This window comes from Leptinotarsa decemlineata, unplaced genomic scaffold, assembly GCF_025532065.1.
Source record: "Leptinotarsa decemlineata unplaced genomic scaffold, Ldec_3_MD MMD2_tig00026340_RagTag_RagTag, whole genome shotgun sequence".
Classification (NCBI taxonomy): domain Eukaryota; kingdom Metazoa; phylum Arthropoda; class Insecta; order Coleoptera; family Chrysomelidae; genus Leptinotarsa; species Leptinotarsa decemlineata.
The window spans coordinates 6,820,106-6,827,740 of record NW_027412694.1 but is presented as its reverse complement, the minus strand read 5'-3'; the positions used below and the strand labels follow the sequence as shown (position 1 = coordinate 6,827,740).

Here is a 7,635-nt window from a genome sequence, read left to right as displayed (position 1 = left end):
AGCGATGGAAAATCAAATTACACACGAGTTAAATTATGACAAGGCCATAGATTTAGTTGCTGAACAAAATGCAATAGGTATTATTCTTTATTATATTTTTGTTATTATTATTTTTATTAAACATATTTTTATTTTGAATCCTATCCTGTACTATGTATAAAATATATATTCTACACGTTCATGTCAATACCTATATCTGTAAATAAATAGGCTCTACACAGAAAAAACAATGATGGATGCATCATTTCCGAAAGGCCTATCTATGTACAAATGTTGATATAAATATAAGTGGGCGGGGGCGGTATTTTCCAATTTTTGCCCCGCCTGAAAAAATGGAGATCCGTAGCTGCCAATATGACAATCTTTTCTATTAAAAATTTCTTACTCTGTAAGGTAAGTACCTACTATCAAAATGGTACATTTTCTATAATTAATATTGTGCACTTTATTAGGAAATATCTAATAAATCTTTTAATTTTTTCTAACGATGAGAAATCGGTAGAGAATATCTTTAGCTACAGTTAACATTAACAAGCATGTAATTGTTTTCAAAACCTTGGGAAGTGCAATAAAATATCTTTGAGATCCTGTTTCCATTACTGAAAAAAACTGGAAAATAAATTTCAAAACGCAATGCTCAATGAAGGTTAGTAGTAATAGTGAGCAGGTATATAACTGTTGAAATTATCTAAAGGTGATATATTCAGTTATTAGCAGGAATATTCTTCTAAGGCGCCTAAGGATCATAAAGTACCTACTTTTTTATAATCGTCAGTTCAAACTGTTGATTATGACAAGTCAAAAATTTCAATAATCGACAGTTTGAAATGAAGTTTATAGATAATAAACAGATTCAGCTGTAAATTAACCGCTGTATAAAAAATCTGTGTCTCTTTAGCGCTTTTATCTGAGATCCGATGAAAATAATCATAAAACATATAAACATAACTCTACAGGTATTTATTTTTTGTAGATTGCAAAAGCTATAAAAAAAGGACTCTGTGAATATTTTTCCTTCTCCAGCAAAAACATATCAGCACTTTCATCATAAATACCTTCCAGCAGAAAAGTCCGCATCACTGGAATATGCACATCTCAGACTGTGGTGAGACTAACATCAAAAAAATGCAAAACAGTAGCCTGTGACAAGAAAATCGAGCAGACGATATTCAACTTTGCTACAAGAGAACATAAGAAAATCACGTTAAAGCGCAAAAGATAAAGATCGCAGCTGATGGCTACCAGGTGAAGGCGGGGCTTCAAGTTAGGCGTAGCTAAGCCTCCACATTGGTCTGTCATCAGTCGTGGCAGTAGTGGGGACGGAGCGATCGATGAAAAGTAGGGGTAACTGGATTTCCGTCAGGAGTGAAGCAGTTGAATTCCACACGTTATACTGTTGGTACTGTCTTACAAGCAGGTAGCTGTCAAAAGTCATCACAAGCGTGGTCGAAAACATCGCCAGAACACATAGCTATATCATCGCGCGTCGAGAGGTGAAGATAAACTTTGGTTCGGTTCGGTAGTGAACTGGGGAGAAACTTGTCAGTTATCGAAAAAACGCAGTGGACAGATTTTAGTGATTTTGTGTGTGGTTGTGTTAATTTAGTCAATCTGGCGGCGTACCTTGACGGAGGTCCCGCGATTGCTCCTGTGGGGACCCTTACATTAAGGGCCGGGTTAACCCATGTGCCCATCGGGCCAAATTCTAGTTACCTGCATCACTCAACGCACAATATAGGTTAGTTTTGGGGTTTCTGGTTATGAATTGATAAATATTATCTACTATTAAGTACCGTGTTTATCTGTTTTACTATTTTAAAGTGATGGATTGAAATCGTTTAAACATCTAGTCACGACTCATTGGCTATAGTAATTAAATTATCAACCATAGAATCACAAAACTCATCAAACAGTATAAATAATAAATAGAATAAAGTTCATCCGTATATTCTACAGAATATTTAAACATTAGTTTTAAAGTCGTCATCAAATTGGGGATTTATATGTAAATCGATCACTTGATACCTCTATCACTTTTTTGTGATTATATAGTAGACATATTTGAAGCCAAACATGCCTACTTAGTTATTTTAAATTTCATTTCATTGTTTTCATTCAATTCTGATATTGAATTAATTACCTTTGATCAAAATGCATTTCTGGTTATTGAGAAAAGTTCTTGATTTGGATATAAGTATAACCTTTATCAATAAAAAATAGTGTTTATTGAACACACATTATTTCCAAAGTATATGTTCCATCCTACAACTCCTGAAAACTTGAAATTTAGTCAGGCCAGGGTTGTTGTCCAAATACTTACTTGTAGGTGATATGAAACTTCTGAAAGTAAAACATGAAAATACGTTACAAGATAGAAAACCTGCTTTTACCTATTCAATGCCTAGAGAAGAATATCAAGAAAAACATACACAAATAGAGAACTTATTTTTTACACGATTGAAAAATATGAATTCAACATATCACAACATGTCGGCACCCCTACGAACGACAACCCACAGAAGTCGAAACTTGTGCAAGCTAAGGATTAACGAGGTCTTACCTTTAAACGTGTGATTCCTAACACGGGTTGGAAGTGAAAATCGATCGTTCAGACTAGGGCTTGAAGTACCGACCAACACGGCAGTCAATTCGAGTGAGTGAACAAAGCACCCACGTTGAACCGCCTGGCTATCGATGAATACCTGAGGATGCCTTATTCATTTCGACAATTTTCATTACCGCAAAATAAATATAACTATAAATTATAATGAATTTCAAAAAATTTTAAAATCTTCAAATAAATAAATAATTTTTTCGAAAGGAAATAATCCGAATCAAGTAAATTGTTCGAACGAAAAGCTAGTCCCAATTATTATATGGTTTGAGAGTGAAAACGGCATTATGTTGAATATGATTCTTGATCAACATTACTTCAGTCTCACTGGTATTTGTGTAGAATGGTAGATAATAGATAGTTTCAATAAATTTGACACAAAGATTATTTCTCCTTGTCTGAATTCAGCAAAACTCGGAATTCAGGTTATCAGTTAGTAACAAAACGGTGGCACAGGTTGAAAACATAGACTGATGTCATATCATTCACAGCTATAGAGCCTCAGTGTATACCTAAATTATATAATAATGATGATACTAATGTTATAGATACATGCATTTTTCTCATGCTTCAAATATTTGGCCAAAAATGTTTAATCATAGATAATATCTGACATGAAACCATCCTCTCTGAGTCATGAATTTCTAAAGATGAATGAGGAAATTCACACCTATAGGGTATGTTCAATTTCCATACTATTTTTAATGAAAAAATTTGCATTTATTCGAAAATTTAATTGATACAAGTTAACATTGTTGGACATTAAGACATCATTCAAAGAATGCAAAAAGACCATTTATTTTTATTTTATATAAAATTCCTTACCAATTATGTAATCACGGTTGTCACTTTAATGGCGTTCGTGTTGGTATGTAAAATATTCATCCATTTCCATTATTTCATTATTTATTGAAAACTAATGAGCTACACAGACACCTCTTTTATACGATCGTCTGGGTTGATAAAAGTATGTATTTTTACACTTCATGAGAAAATATTTTCGTCATTATATTAATAATATAGAAAATCATATATGTATACATAGATAAAGGTTATTAGTGAATCAAAATGATTTTTGAAGTCCATATAGAAAGCCCAAAATCTGAAGAATGATATAGATGAATGAAAAAAAGAGTTATTTAATGGGGAGTAGTATAGATTTCCTCTGCAGCCGAAACAGCGACAGATTTTGCGCATTCAGATATATTCAGACGAGAATTTGAAGTAAATCTTATCATTTATTTCATGAGAATTGTCGTTTACGTACCTAAAATTAGTAAGAAGAATGTATTGTAAACTAGCCACCCGCAACAGCGCGCATGCCTGATTATAAACTTTTCTTTGGTAAGATTTTTGATATCTTGGATCACAAGAAGTATTTACATTTTCGTAGAGAAATGACATACAACCCGCGTTACTCCATGTCAATCTAGCTATAGAGTCTCTTCAATGATTTTCAACTGCAAACAAAAAATTAGGAAGGAAGCTTTTTGTATTTCTACTTCTTCATCATTGAAAAATGTGGGAAACTTCTAAAAAAATTACTACGATGAAAACTTCCCTAAAAGATATGCAGATCATACACAGGAATGTATTCCAAATGAATATTCTGTTAAAATCTGTTTAAAATCTGTTTTTCCGTTAATCAGCTGCCGCCGCCATACGAACGACAACTCTCGGAAGTTGAGAAACTTGTGCGAGGTCTTACCTTTTAACGTGTGATTCCTAACACGATTAGGAACTAAATACTTCCGAGTGAACATAGAATTAGACGAACATAACTTTTTCCATTTTCCTTAAACATTCACTAAAAAATTCAAAGAAATGTCATCCATAAAAATGCTACACAATTTGATATATGAAAAAGTATTGATATAAAATGTCACTATCATAAAACACTATTATTCTTAATGGTGTACTTCAAAGTTTTGGGACAAGTTACTTGTCTTATCACCTCATTAGTACCGTTTTAGATAACATTACAAGACGCAGCAATTATTTATTCATAACACTACGACATTATGTCACGGGAAAAAACAAATCTGCTCTTGTCACAATGTCAGTATGTATACATATTCATACGGTTAGTATTTTCAATTCCAGGGAATTTCATTTGAATAAAAAAGGAAATATTTTGGGAAGGAAGCTTTTTGGATTTCTTCATCATTAAAAAAAAAGTGGAAACTTTCCTCATTTCAACTCAAAAAAAAATCTTATCATTTCTCTCTGTAATATCAGCTCAGTTGAAACAAAATTTGACTGTACAGCGAATGACCCATCATTGCGATATTTTGGTCGATCATGTTTTTTCACATTATTTATCGTATTATCTGAATCACCCTTGGAAACTACAAAACCACCATTGATTTCATTTTGAAAACTACTTAATAGCCAACTCTCAACTTTTTTATTTCAATATCTTAAAATATTCAAGAAACACTTCATTGTGAGACTGAAACAGCTGTTGTATAGCGAAGCACGTGTTGCGGTAGCAATTGGTACCACTTATCTATAGTGTTAGTTTTCAAAACCACCTAGGAATAGAATATTTCTGAAGATTTTTGTTTCAGTGTTGAAAATTTACCTTTCTCCTTCTCTATTCTATAATTTCACCATGATGAAACAATGTATAATGAATATAAAAAAAAACTTAACAAAAACTCTCAGTAAACAGTTAAGAAATATTTATGCTGGTTCGGCCGAAAATTCACTTAGATAAAAAAGTTTTTAACTCTGAAACTACAAAAAATCGCATGAGATACATAAGTATGATTCTGATAGGTCTTGGGGTTAACCTGTCTGAAGCGAATGTGGTTGTATATATCAAATGAAATCTACTGTATTGACGTGTGATGAAGAACATTTTTCATTCCTTGATATTTTCTCAACTCCATCAGAAGTATTGAAATAAAAATAAACAGGATTTTCCTGAGATGTGTAAATTTTTCATTGGCTCAAAAATTAGTAGGTGATTTTGTATTAATTTGATGTCCTAATGTAGATCATCTTCACTTTTACGTTTTTTGGCAAACATCCCAAAATAAAAAGGAAAAATTAAAATTTTTCATTCTCATAGATACATTACAATTTAGTATTCTATAGTCTCTATAAAGAACGTCCCCAGTTTTTTCTGTTATTAACCGTGATTCATGAGAAAGTTTACATCTTTGCAAGTTGTAAAAATTTATTTCAGCTAAAAAGCAATTAGGGAATCAAAGGCAAAGGACATTGCTATGTTAGAGAATGGATTTTCAAAAACATGAAAATAAAAAATCAATTCATGCGCACTGCTTACAAAATGGATAGACATCTACATCGCTCAACCAATCGTGATGAAACTTGATATGTATAAGTAATTTTTCATAGAGAAGGTTTTTACGCTATCAATTTTTCTGTAACTCGCCACTAGATGGCGCTGTAGAACAATTTTTTGAAAGCACTGTTCTATAACGCTGCGCACGCCGAAGTTCGTTGATTCTGATTCTGTCAAAACATTGGAACAGCAGCGATACAGCAACCTAGTACTAGTCTTTAATAAATAGAATGTAAAGGAAATACAGCCCGTTATTATTATTCCAGGATTTTAACCACGCCACTTTTTAATTTCATCTGGAGGAATATGCTAACCAGTTTTAAAAACTCAATTTAAATGATTCATATTGCGAGATGTAATATTTAATCATTTATGGAGAATCGCAACTTTCTCTCTTCATCCCCTCATGTTCCATGAAAAGATTGAATAGTACGGAAAACAAAAGAAATTGCAATGTGAAAATGGAGAAAATCTTCAAAATCAAAATATGTCTTTAGCTGTAATTAAAAAACAGCTGTTCTCAGAAGTGATTAAACATAAACCATTGACAATCCAAAGAAAAATTATATTGTGATATTTTGGTCGATATACGTGACAATGTAGGTTTTTATCGTAAGACTGATGAAATAGAAACGTTTGTTATTCATGTAATGGTTCTTCTCTTTCTGATTTAGATGAAACACGCTCGATGCAAGTGGAAAACAAGATTCATATATAGACAGTTTCTGATATTATAGCATGTTATGTCCATACTATAAGCATTTTTATGAATGGAATTCAAAATTAAGAAAAAAGTAAAGCTGTGTATCTACCTGATACTAAAGTGATCAAATTCCAAAGTCAATTTCAGTAGTATAGTTGAAAATTTCTTAGAGAAAAGGAAGATATAGAGAAATGTTACAAACAAGGTGACTGATTTGATTGAGGAATGTTTCTTTCGAAAAGTAATTATTCAACTAATTATTTGAATAACATGAACGTTAACTTTTCAGTTCAGCAACTATTATTCGAACTTATAAACAATTCTGATTACATGTACTGAAACCTGTATCAAAAATATCACTTCTGTACCTTGTGAATTTATTTAATTTCCAACACAGACTTTGGTTTAGAGCAACACGTCCAACATGTTTTGTCAAATTGAACAGAAATAAAAAATAATAACCTGACACTTGATTACCCCTTCCTACGACAAATATTTCAATACATCATCAAAAATACTTTCGAAACTTCCGTCATTGTCAAAAATGGGATTTGGCTTTAAGTCGTGTATTTCAACGATTATCATGTGGTGAATAAGAAATCTACAAGTATGGACTATGTTTGAATCTTCGAAAATGATAGATTACTTAAGTTGATTCAGCAATCTTGAAAAAAATATTCCTCCGTAATCGACACTGAAATCGCTAAGTCACATCTGATTGCCTTAGCTAACAGTCATTCAATCTAATTAACTCTAATTTGACTCAAATATTTAGCACTTGCAGGAAAATGTTATTCGATCGAAATCTTCTCTTTTCGTTTATTTAGTCAAAATATTGCCGGAAGGTTGTGCCTGTATGTTAATGAGGTTGCTTCCTGCATAGTTTTATCGTACCTAATAGGTAGTCCTAGACATATTATTAGATCGAAATGAGCTGTTAAATTTTAATAAGTTAACGTCAATCAATTCTCTCCTGAATTTCAGTTCTGTTTTTCATTTGCTATT

General features: G+C 32.1%; 1 protein-coding gene across 1 annotated transcript in view; it reads left to right on the top strand.

The window, feature by feature from the left end:
- Positions 1–1,365: 1,365 nt before the first annotated feature.
- The window catches only part of Lim1 (LIM homeobox 1), a 119,111-nt gene continuing 112,841 nt past the window's right edge, over positions 1,366–7,635 (top strand). The window contains exon 1 of the mRNA XM_074183479.1: positions 1,366–1,738. The gene's annotated coding sequence lies outside the window, so the exon portion shown is untranslated. The remainder of the gene's footprint in view (positions 1,739–7,635) is intronic.